Source organism: Macaca nemestrina, chromosome 8 (genome assembly GCF_043159975.1).
Source record: "Macaca nemestrina isolate mMacNem1 chromosome 8, mMacNem.hap1, whole genome shotgun sequence".
NCBI classification, from domain to species: Eukaryota; Metazoa; Chordata; class Mammalia; order Primates; family Cercopithecidae; genus Macaca; species Macaca nemestrina.
In genome coordinates this window covers 149,011,866-149,024,600 of record NC_092132.1, presented here as the reverse complement: position 1 = coordinate 149,024,600, position 12,735 = coordinate 149,011,866, and the positions used below count along the sequence as shown (strand labels likewise).

At 40.6% G+C, this 12,735-nt stretch overlaps 2 long non-coding RNA genes and 1 other non-coding gene across 8 annotated transcripts in view; 1 reads left to right on the top strand and 2 right to left on the bottom strand.

Annotated features, from left to right (window-relative positions):
• The window catches only part of LOC105491875 (uncharacterized), a 125,937-nt gene extending 122,539 nt beyond the window's left edge, over window positions 1-3,398 (bottom strand). For both annotated transcript variants that reach the window (XR_011606585.1, XR_011606586.1), the window contains exon 1: window positions 3,237-3,398. This is a non-coding gene — a long non-coding RNA (uncharacterized lncRNA). The remainder of the gene's footprint in view (window positions 1-3,236) is intronic.
• Window positions 3,399-3,524: 126 nt separating this feature from the next.
• Window positions 3,525-12,735, top strand: part of LOC105491865 (uncharacterized) — a 78,127-nt gene continuing 68,916 nt past the window's right edge. For all 5 annotated transcript variants that reach the window (XR_011607300.1, XR_011607299.1, XR_011607297.1 and 2 more), the window contains exons 1-2: window positions 3,525-3,696; window positions 11,044-11,111. This is a non-coding gene — a long non-coding RNA (uncharacterized lncRNA). The remainder of the gene's footprint in view (window positions 3,697-11,043; window positions 11,112-12,735) is intronic.
• LOC112428491 (small nucleolar RNA SNORA70) lies at window positions 8,488-8,622 on the bottom strand. Its single transcript, XR_003020450.1, has one exon. It is a non-coding gene; the product is annotated as a small nucleolar RNA SNORA70 (small nucleolar RNA).

Below are 12,735 nucleotides of genomic sequence, written 5' to 3'. Positions count from 1 at the left end.
TCTTCTTGAGGGTGGAAAGTTGCTGTTTCTAATCCATCATTTTATCATCCATTGCTCTTAGAAGTGCTGTCCCTCAACTTTGCCATGGCAGTTTTTGTTGTTGTTGTTGTTGTTGTTGTGTTGTTGTTTACAGACGAGGTCTTTCTCTGTGCCCAGGATGGAGTGCAGTGGTGCAATTATAACTCCTGGGCTCAAGTGATACCCTCTTCTCATCCTCCCAAGTACTGAGGACTGCAGGTGTGCACCTGGATATTTTATTTTTATTTCTTTTTAAAAATTTTTTTATTTTGTTCTCTCTCTCAGCATAACCATTTTATTTATTTATTTTTATTCTGTAGAGAAGAGATCTTGCTATGTTGCCAGGCCAGTCTCTAACTTCTGGCCTTGGTGACTCTCCTGCCTGGGCTGCTCAAAGCATTGGAAGTACAGGCATGAGCCACTGCACCTGGCCCTTATGCTGATTTCTTGATAACCGAATTCAGTTTATCCCTGGAAAAGCCAATTCCATCAAAGACTGGAAATGTATTTGTGTTATTTGAGTGGAATTTAGCCAGTTGTGGTTGATAATTTTCCAAGTATTTAGTTAAATTCAAGATTCAATTTTAGTGAGCTGATGATTCTTTCTGTTCGCCTTCTCTTCCTCCATGTAGTGTCTACGATCTCACTTTCATGAGGAGGACTTTGGTGTTCATTTCCGTATCCTGGCCTGGTCCTGGGTACCTGTCCTTGGTCTGTCTAGTGGTGCTTCCTGGGCCCCGCTGAGGTGTGTTTTCCCGCGGGTTCCCTCACACCTCACTGACTCACTGCTGATGGTTCCACGAGTGGAGCAGCTGGTGGTCCGTTCCCTCCCACAAGTTCAATGTGTAGAGCCAGGCCCATGGGCACTGCTTCCTCCCCCACTCCCTGTGATGTGGTCTTCTCTCCCTTCTCCCTGGGTTACTCAGCTTATACTCTTGGATATGGAGTCTCCTGAGTCTCTATGGCAACAATTCCCTAGCAATATGCTAATTCTCACTTCTTAGTCATCTTCTGTGTCTCCTATGAGGGCCATAGGACCTTTAATTGTCCTATTTCGTGCGTGCTGGAGAGACAGAGAAGGAACAGGGAGTCGAGTGTGTGCTGGGCACCTGCAGGTCCTCTGTCTGTAAACATCACGTCGTCATTTTTACTGTACTATGTGGTGGCCTCCTCAGAATTCCAAACAGAAAGTGGACGGAAGTTTCCTGACATTGAATCCATAGAACTTACATGCAGTTTCTAAACCCCTGAAACCCACCAGCGCTTTTTTATCAAGAGCAAGCCATGGGAGGTAGGGCCCACTGCAGCCCTATGCTTTCTCGACGGTTTCTCTGAATTTTCACTCCTTTCCACCCCCAGTCTCAGGTCCAAGAAAAGGGCTTTTATGGCACTCTTGTATCACATGAGAAAACTGTTGTTGTTGTTGGTTTTTTTTTTCATACTTTTCATCTTACTAATGTTGTCGATTATAGTAAAAATTATATGGTAAGTTCACCAGACCTCTCTCTTGGTATTTAAAATCTAGCACCGAGCGTTCTTTTCTCACAAGTTTTATAGGATGGTAGACCTTTTTCAGAGTGTTTGAAAAGTCCTTTTTTAAAGTTAAAGCTGAAATGTGACTTCTTTGCTCTTGGCAGGGTTATACCCTTCCCAAGAACCAGTGAGGAGTAGCAACATTTATACTTTGTGAATACCACTCATATAGCCTTAGTTTTTCCAGAAACAAAAATTCAAGAAAAAGTTATGTTCACAAATTCTGATCTGCTTCTTTCATTAACGACATTTATTAATTAAACAGCAAATGTTTCTCAAGAGCCTATTATATACCAGGCTGTTCTAAATTCTGGGCTATGATACAGGACAAAAGACACAAAATATATAAAAAGACACTTAAAAAATTACACAACAAAAACATACACAAAGCCAATAAGCCTCAAAGATTTTAAGCAACTAAGAGTTTACGTACTAAGGCAAACGAATCTTCATCTTGTAGTCAATAATAATTGGAACCCTGCACTATAAAATTCCGTGATTTCACAGAATTATACAAACGTGACCGAAAGACGTTTTACATTCAAATAATATGCTAGTTGTTGCCAAGTTTATTGTACCAACTCTGCCCATCTTTATCTGCCAAGATCTTATAGGAGATTTGTGCTTAACTCTCAGTTGCCAACACCTTGCTTCATTTTCACTACAGCAATAGTGGTAGAATTTTCCTCTTTATGTATGATATTTCCTAGTTAGACTGAATTTTGTATAAGAGTTTCACAAGAAAATCAGTGTCGTTGTCTTCATATATTTTGTGTATATTGCTAATATAGATCTTTTGGACAATTCATTTTTTTAAATCTTCTTTACCAAACTGCCAGAATGAACAATTATTTGTTAATAATAAATAACTATATTTAATATTTAAGTGCTATATTTAAGCATTAAGTGCTGCCCCAAGTCTATTGTTGTGAATTATTTCTTAATTTATAGCATGACTCTCAAATTTTTAAGTTATCATCCTCAGAAAATACACAGCAGGAAAATATAAAACACAATGAGATGCAGTTTCTGAAAAGGTTACTTTTTTGTCATTCCTGGACAGCGATAAAAGGTTGAGTAAAACTTAGTTTTATTTCAAAATTAGAAGAATGTGTTTTTCTATTACAAAGCTTTTTTACCAGTGGCAAATCCCACAGATCTGCAGCAAACTCCATCTGATCCTTGCCTCCTCAGAGGAAAGAATTCAGCTGAGGGGCAGAAGTAAGTTTAAGGCAGGGGAAGGCTGCAGGAGCAGGACTGAGAGTTTGTTAAAAAGTTGTGCACATGTACCCTAGAACATAAAGTATAAAAAAAAAAAAAAAAAAAAAAGGTTTCAGACCAGGAACGAAAGGAAGTAAAGTACACTTGGAAGAGGGCCCAGCGGGTGACTTCAGAGATCCAAGTGCCCTATTTCATCCTTGCCTTGGGGTTTTACACATCGGTGTGATTCTGGAGTTTGCAGTTCTACTCCCTTGATTGTTCCCTTCGGGTGAGCTGTCTGCATGGGCAGAGGCCTGTCAGCACTTGGGAAGGGCCACATGCTCAGTGTGTTTATTGAAGTTGTGCGCATGCTCACTTGAGGCATTTTTTTTTTTTTTTTAAATGTCTTAAAAGAAAACTAGGATACATGTGCACAATGTGCAGGTTTGTTACATAGATATGCATGTGTCGCGGTGCTTGGTTACCTGGGCACGCGGGCGCCGCGGTGCTTCGTCAGGTAGGCACGCGGGCGCCGCGGTGCTTCGTCAGGTAGGCACGCGGGCGCCGCGGTGCTTCGTCAGGTAGGCACGCGGGCGCCGCGGTGCTTCGTCAGGTAGGCACCCGGGCGCCGCGGTGCTTCCTTACGTAGGCACGCGGGCGCCGCGGTGCTTCCTTACGTAGGCACGCGGGCGCCGCGGTGCTTCGTTACGTAGGCACGCGGGCGCCGCGGTGCTTCGTTACGTACGTACGCGAGCTCCGCGGTGCTTCCTTACGTACGTACACGGGCGCCGCGGTGCTTCGTTACCTAGGTACGCGGGTGCCGCGTCCTTGCCAGGGGCATCCTGGTAAGCAGGCGGGTGCCGCGATGCTTCGTTATGTAGGCAGGCGGGTGCTGCGGTGCTTCGTTACGTAGGTACGCGGGTGCCGCGGTGGTTCCTTACGTAGGTACGTGGGTGTGCGTGTGCCATGGTGGTTTGCTACACCTATTGACCCGTCCTCTAAGTTCCTTCCCCTCACCCCTGACCCCTCAGCAGGGCCTGGTGTGTGTTGTTCCTGCTTCAGGCGTTTTCCATTACCGGTTGACCATTCCTAGAGGAAGGTCATATACCAGTTAAACTGTGCTATTTTGTTTCTTGGTGCCATGTTGGAGCGCAGTCATCCAACTCCTGAGATCTTATGGGAAGCTGCTGATCACCAGCGTCAGGTATTTTCTGTCTGTTGGGAGACTGTCTTTCCCTGGCGCTGGCTGCAACCAATTATTATGTTACAGAGATAGTTTAATAACCACCTGACCATCACCTGATGTTCACCTGACATTCCTGGGGGTCATCTCTCCTGCTTTACTCATGTCTGCATAACTGCCTACTCTAACAGCGTCTAAGAACGAGGAAACATGAGCTAAAATCTTGTCATTTTTCTTTGATTCATATTGTTTATTATGTATCTAAATAATAATCTGCGTTTCCCAGGGAGTTATACAAATCCTGAATTCTACAACAGAATAAATATTATTTCTACATATTCCAAAGCTCTTATTAAACCATACACTCCATGTCTGAACAACTCTCTTAATATCTGAGTGTCTGTCTAATCTTTCTATTTACTGGTGAATGGAACTTGTCTGGTATTATCCCAGTAATTCCTCTGTGTACTTTATCAACCCTTTGTGGTGCAACATGACAAGCAAAGGGGAGAGTTGCTAATATTAAAGAGAGAGAAAAAAAAAAAAAAGGTCAGGTGCAGAGGCTCATGCGTGTAATCCCAGCACTTTGGAAGGCCTAGGTGGGTGGATCATCTGAGGTAGGAGTTTGAGACCAGCATGATCAACATGGAGAAACCCCTTCTCTACTAAAAATGCAAAAACTACCTGGGCGTGGTGGCATGTGCTTGTAATCGCAGCTACTTGGGAGGCTGAGGCAGGAGAATCACTTGAATTTGGGAGGCAGAGGTTGCAGTGAGCCGAGATTGTGCCATTGCACTCCAGCCTGGGCAACAAGAGTGAAACTCCATCTCAAAAAAATAAGCAAAAACCCAGAAGCAATGAGTCTCAGATTTCCCTTATAGAAATTCTGTATTATTATGTATAATTTTTATTAAGCATATGTAGATCAGTGATGTGTCAGGAATCTCAATGAATCTTAATTATCTTAGTAGAAAACAATAGCCACTCAGTAGCTGCTTATGCTGTCACTTCTAAAGGTAGATTCTTTGGAAACTGTTGTTGAATGTGATAGAGCAACCCTGAACTGCATTAAAAAGAAAGAAAATGGCTGCTGTCATTAAAAGCAAAACCTCAGTGCTCACCTTTGCAAATAAAAGCACTAGATTCAACCAGTTCAGACATTGCAAGAGGCCAGTGTACATCTTCCTTTAGCTGGGTTAAGTTTCATAAGTCAAGACAACAATTTTACTTAGGAAGTCTTTTCTTAACATCGGCTCTAGGGAAGGTATCATTTGCATAAATGTTCTTCGTGGCATATATTAAAATTGTCCCTAAGGACAATTTGCTACCCTGCAGATATAAAACATTGAAAGCTGTTGTTTTTTCACCTAATTCTTTAGCTTTAAAGAGATTTATGCTTCTTAAAATAAGGACATACGTATGTCATATATATAAAACTGTTGACACAAATTATTTCTGAATGTTAATGGTGAGTGTGTATTTCTGATTCTTGCCACCTCCATTATTTTCTAAAATTGCAATTGGAAGCAACTCCCTTATTTTTCATTTTTTGTATGGCTAAAACTGAGTGAAATTCAATTATCACAAAAATAGTATGTTTTGATTTTGTGTGTCCTGGTACTTTTGAAATTTGGAGTGTGGCCCTATCACTCCCAAGCCATTGTGTTGTCTAAATCGATTGTCTTGGTAGGCGCACACAATGGCGAAATGTTTTCATGAATGTATAATGAGCCACATGCCCCATCTGAGCACTCAGAAACAGGGGAAGAGAATTAAAGTTAGGTTAGTGCTCATCTCTTGCCAGACTTTCTCTCCTCCATTTTGTTTGGCTTCCTTTGAGATTCAGTGACAGAGAGGAGATATATCACCTGCTGCCAGAGAGGCCCCTCACCACCTTCCTGAGTTTACATAATGTTTAAGAACATGTGTTGTCAAAGAAATATTAAGGAGTCAAAATTTCACAATAATTTTAACATATTTCTCTGTTACACTCATGCACATTATTTTTAACTAATGATTGACAGGGGCTTATTATGTGAATAATTGATTTTGGTTTGGCTGCTGCATTTCTGATATTGCCACTGGCTGTTTGTGTGTAGTTTATTCCATAAATTGTGTAGTGATACAGACCTTTGAAAGGAATGGACTGTGCTGTCTTTACATGTTCAAATCAAAATTTTTATACTTATGAATTTAAGTTTGATATTTTGCAAAATTGACCTTGCTAAGTCCTTCTCAAATAAGTTTCTTGTTTTGTTTTTGTTTTTTTTCTTGAATATATTTCATTCATTTCAGAGCTGGGGAAAATGACCTCTGAAAATTTAGAAGACTGGATGTCACTGACTACCAAATGATGATCACTTTTGAATTAATAAAAATTCTTCAGTAATAATGTGTGGATTACAATGTTATTGGTAGAAATAATTTTTATGGTGTTGAAGAAAGATTAACCGATTCAGAGTTGGTACGTGATCTGTGCTACAATTTCCGTGGAAATGTATGTCTCTTTCTACAAAGACATGATTGTACATCAGTGGCACAAATGAGAAAGTGCTAATAACATTTTGGCCCCGACTACCAAGTGTGCATCTCTTGTCTTAGTTTTGCTTGTTACATGTGGCTATAGAATTCTGAAATTTGGTGAATTGATGGAAATAAACTCAAAGTACCTTATACTGTTTCCTAGAACATTTACAAAGAATACTAAACATCTTATTGAGAATGCAACATTTCTTCCAAATGGTCAGGAAGAAGATAAAATTATTTATTCAGCAAATATTCATTAATAGCCTATGCTATGGGCAATGGATACAGAAATAAAAATAGGACATGATCCCTGCCTGCAGAAGCCTTCAAGCCCTGTCATGGAGATAGACACAACAGGAGATAATAAAATAGGCTAAGGATTTGTTAGAAGGATGCAGTCATGAGAGCAGAGAAAAGAAGAGAATCCAATTCAGGACAAGGAATAGAGGCTACAGAGAAATTTTCTGAAAGTGATGCCAGAGCAAAGTCCTTACCGAAAGGAAGAGTAGGTATTGTGTAGATCAAAATCAGGGGGGTTAGCATTTTAATAACGGGTCAGCTTACTCAAAGTCCTGTGGTAGGGCACTCCACAGTCTATGCAGGAAATGTAAGTGGGAAAGTCCTTTACAGATGGAGTCAGGAGCAGCCACCAGGTCACTGAGGTCCTGTGGTATCCTGCTAAGGCGGTGGTTCTTAAACCAAAAAAAAAGTCTGGTTTTATTTTTATTTAACTTTGATGGTGAGATGGTTAGATGCATACTTTAGGTAGCTTTCTAGTGGTTAAGTGGGAAGCAAGACTCAAACTCTTTCTGTAGATACTGCTCTGGAGAACCCCAAACAAAGATGAGGGCCTGAAACTGGGCACTACCTGAGAGCCAGGTGTGTTCAGCCCAGAGGCTCCATCTTCCCTTTTCTTTGTCACCACATGTGCAGTAAAGAAACAGGCAACATGGCACCAGATTTCTGCATAAAAGATTAGAATGGGGGTGGCCAGATTTTTGCATGTTAGGCAAATGGCACACCTGGTCTGACCGATCTTTTGTGCCCTATGTAAAAAAAACCTCCACCTCCTGAAGCTCATCTATAAAACCTCCTGTACTTCATCGTGGAAGCAGCAACCCATTTTCTCTGGGACCCCTCTCTGTGCAGAGAGTTCTTCTCTTTCTTTCACCTATTAAACTTCTGCTCCTAACTTCACTGTGGTGGTCTGAGTCATAGCTTTCCGTGGCTGTGAGGGAATGAGTCTCAGGTATTACCCTAGACAATGAAGCCACTTCAGTATGCCTCATTCTCTTTTATCATTTTATTTGTTGTTACCTCTTCTGTTCTTAAGAAAACACAATCCTCATAGATGTCTTCATGAGATGAACAGTTTCCCCAGTTTTGAAGAGGTTGTCCTTTCAACATTGTATGTTCTTGGCACATTTGTCAAAACTCAATTGCCTATAAATGCATGGGTTTATTTCTGGGCTTTCTGTCCTGTTCCTTTGGTCAACGTGTTGTTATGTGAGTACCATGCTGTTTTGGTTATAAGTGCTTTGTAATATATCTTGAAGTCAGTCTGATGCTTCTTTTTATTTTTTATTTTTTATTTTATTTTATTTTTTTGACAGGAGATAGAATTTATTGGTGAATGTTAAGAAGGGGCAACACAGTGGAAGCCCTTATGAGTACAGGGCCCACCACTTGTCCAGAGGGCCATGACTGGGGCTGTACTTGACCCCACAGCCATCTGGGATAAGCCACTCCTCAGCCACCATGTCTTCAAATTCATCAGCATTGAACTTGGTGAAGCCCCACTTCTTCGAGATGTGGATCTTCTGGCAGCCAGGGAACTTGAACTTGGCCCTGCATAGGGCCTCAATCACATGCTCCTTGTTCTGCAGCTTGGTGCAAATGGACATGATAACTTGGCCAATGTAAACCCTGGCCACAGTGCCCTGGGCCTTTCCAAAGACACCTCACATGCCTGTTTGGAGTCTACATTGGGGTAGTGTAAGGTCAGAGGCAAGAACATACATCTGAAAGCCTGTCTCCCAAGGTCCCTTAGAGCAACCATACAAGAAATGAGCTACATACACTACCAAGGAAGTGGCTGTTTGCAGCCTTTGCACATTGGGCCCCCATGAGGAAAGGAACTCAGTCGGCTTAATTGGCTGCAGCAGCTTTGTTCTTTTTACTTAAGATTGTTTGTGGCTATTTGGGGTCTTTTGTGGTTTCATGCAAATTTAAGAATTTTTTTTCATTTCTGTGAAAAATAACATTAGAATTTTAATAGTGGCTGCATTGAATCTGTAGATCACTTTGGATAGTATGGACGTTTTAACAATATTCTATTAAGCAATAAACACAGCATACCTTTCCATTTATTTGTGTGATTTAAAAAATTTTTTTCATCAGTTTTACAGTTTTCTGTATAAAAGTCTTTTACCACTTCAAATTTATACCTAAATATTTAATTTGTTGTTGCTGTTGTAAACAGGATTCTTTTCTTTATTCCTTTTCCAGATAGCTTTTTATCAGTGTATAAAAATGCTACCAATTTTGTATGTTGATTTTGTATCCTGTGACTTTACTGGATTTATTTATCAATTCTATCAGCTTTTGGTGGAGTCTTTACAGTTTTCTCTATATAAGATCATGTTGTCAGCAAACAGACAATTTCACTTTTTCTTTCCTATTAGGGTGACTTGTATTTATTTCTCTTGTCTATTGCTCCAGCTCAGACTTCCAGAACTCTGTAGAAAAGTACTGAAAGTGGGCATCCTTGTCTTCTCCCTGATCCCAGAGAAAAGCTTTCAACTTGTCACTGTTGAGTATGATGTTAGCTATGGCTTTGTCATTTATGGCTTTTATTGTGTTGAGTTAGAATCCCTCTATACTTATTATGTTGAGAGTTTTTATCATGAAAGGGTGTTAAATTTTGTCAAATGCTTTTTCTCTTTCCTACTTCTATCACAGTGATAGATCTCAAATTCTGGCTTCTGGCTTAGCATTTATAGGTAAGTAGGCAGTAAAGATAATTATCATAGTACTTAAAGTCAAGAAAGAAACAATTTTGACTGAATATCAAGATATAGTGTGTTTGTGTGTGTGTGCGCATGTGTTATGGGTGTTTGTTTGTTGAGTTAGCTGCGAAAATGCTCCATCTGTCCACTTTCAAATAGCAATCTGTCAGATTGCATACTCCAAAGAAGGACACAGTAACAGCTCTTATCTTGCATGCTATTTTGCAGTGTGATATTGCCACTCTGCTTTCTGAATCTGGGAAAATCCTGTGATCAATGGAAATACGGTAGAAGTGACACTGTCCAAATCCAGGAGTAGTCCTTTAGAGAAATTGGAGGCTTCTTCATGTTCCTGCCTCACACACACACTTCTGTTGTTTTCTCTTAAATTCAGCAATGGTGCTATGAGAAGCCCATACATCAAAGAAAAGACAAGTGTAAGCACTTGGATCATAGCCCCAGAGGACTCTCAGTCGATAGAAAACATTGACTGGCATCCATGTTGGTGAAACAGCCTTGGACATGCAGCCTTTCCCAGACGATACAGGTCCAACCACTTCTGACTGCAAATGCATAAGCAACCTTAAGCAAGGACTGCCTCGTTCATTCCCACCTACCCACTCAACTAGGAGAGATGATAAGTCATCGTCTTAAGTCACCAAGTTTTGGCATCATTTGTTCAACAACAATAAACCAGAACACCCACTGAAAAGGCCATCTGACATTTTTGGAACATTTTCCCTAAATTTGGATAGATCTCCACGTTCTAAATAGTGCCTTTTCAAAGTAGACTCTAGAAATATACATTTCTCAGTTTGCTTGTGGTTAGTGTACAGGCTTGTGAAAGATTCTTATGCACCTCCAGACCCCACACAGAGGTGAGCAACTTTAGGACAAAGGCTCTGTGTGGAGAATCCACTCCGTTCTAAGAGTGGCAGCTGGGGACATGAGGAAGATTTCGAAGAAGGTTCCTAATGCAGTATGTTTGTGGGTTCCTAATGCAGTATGTTTATGGGTTGACAACAGCGTGCAAGTTAAACGCCTCAATGGGATGCAGCAGAAGGCCAGCTTGGGGTATGGCGTGCAGCATTTTCCCTGCAATCTTATCTTTGAATATATTTCTTTGGCCATTCTAATAATTCTGTGATTAACTCAATAACCTTTAATTAACATATCATCTACTTAAATGATGTAGAGTGAATTCCATATTTTTTGGAGGTTAAGAAACCTAATTTCTATAGAAAACGTGATGCATGCATGACCCCCAATTTAGGCACCTGAAGTGAGCAAAGGCATGGCAAGAGTTTTTCTGGTCACCTACAGCAGAGTCAACAGAAATACTGATGAAAGAGACTTGCAGATTAAGTACAATATAAGGAATAAAGTTAATAAAATTGAATTGTATTAGAGGTTTTAGTTAATGAGTAGATTTTAGCTATTCTTGTTGCACACAAGGAAAGTAACTGTGAGATAATCTGCTTCACTATAGTTGTCATTTAACTTTTGATGATATTCTATGACATTATGTTCTAAACATCAAGCATACACAATAAAGTTTATTTTTCTTTTAAATAGGAAGATACAGCTTGAGGAGCCAGATGCAGCGGCTCACTCCTGTAATCCCAGCGTTTTGGGAGGCCGAGGTGAGTGGATCACTTGAGCCCAGGAGTTAGAGATGTCTGGGCAACATAGTGTGACCCCAATCTTTACAGGAAATAAAAAAAATGTGCTGACCATGGCACATGCCTGTAGTTGCAGCTACTCAGGAGGCTGAAGTGGGAGTATTGCTTGAGCCTGGGAGGTGGATGCTGCAATGAGCTATGATCACACCACTACACTCCAGCCTGGGTGACAGAGAGAGACCTTGTCTCCAAATACACAAAAAGATACAGCTCCTTACCATGCTTTTGCAACAGCTGGACTTCTCCAGTTGGTTCCCAAAATATGCTGTCAAATGGCTGGCTCAGCGCAGCTCACCAAGGCATTCCAAGAGCTGCTCGGTGCATGCTTCCTAGACCCGTAGCATCAGAAACAAATTCACCTTGAAATTTGTTAAGAATGCAAATTCTCATGTCTCAGTCTGGACTTCTGACACTCTTGAACTGTGTTCCAATAATTTTTGTTTTTCTAAATAAGGCCATCAGGTAATTTTGAAGCATGTGTAAATTAAAGAACCCTATTCTGCAAGGACTTCCTATTGACCTGCTGAAAACATGTATTGATTCTGGTATGGTTCACTTCCTCAAAACCCATATTGAAGGAAGTGCAGTGGCATTTCTTCATCTGGATTCTAATAAACTCAGTAATCACATTTTCTCCAACATCAGTGACGATATTTCAGCAACCTAATTTGCAGATTTCTAACTCCCTATCAAATAAATTAACTAGATGAAGTGTGCTCTCAGCAATTCTTTACTTCCTTTGGGCTCCTCTTTTTTTTTAATAACAGTGACTCTACTGTTAGTTTCAGAGGACGTTGGCTCAAAGTATATCTTGGATACTGCTTTTTTATTTTTTATTACTTTTTTTTTTATTTTTCGAGATGAAGTTTTGCTCTTGTTGCCCAGGCTGGAGTGTAATGGTGCCATCTCAGCTCACAGCAACCTCTGCCTCCGAGTTTTAAGCGATTCTCCTGCCTCAGCCTCCCAAGTAGTTGGGATTACAGGCATGTGCCACCATGCCTGGCTAATTTTGTATTTTTAGTATAGATGGGGTTTCTCCATGTTGGTCAGGCTGGTCTCAAACTCCCGACCTCAGATAATGCACCCTCCTCAGCCTCCCAAAGTGCTAGGATTACAGGCATGAGCCACCGCGCTTGACCCAGTTGCTGCTTTTTTAATCTTGGTGAATATTTTAGCTTTCCTTTTATGCTTAATAGTCCATTAATGTTTATGTTTAATAGCAGAGCCTGCTTATTCAGGTTACAACGAATCACAATTTTTATTCTGTAAGGTTTCCTTTTCATCATGGACTGCAGATAGAACAAATTCATATGTTCTTGCTGCACAAAGTTGTATCATCTTTAAATGTTTCCTGACTTTCCAGTCAACATTTCATACGCTCTGCTCCTCCACCCTCAAACTATGCTGATGTCCCAAGGTTCAAACATCTCATAAGTATATAAGGTCCAGTGATGTTCACATTAAACTGTGCCAAAAATTCTTTGCAAACTAAAGAGTTTTACATAAGATGCAGAGCCATCAGTAAGATTCAAGGACTTAATACTGGCAAAAATGCCCTTCTGATTTGAAAAAGGTATTCAGTATG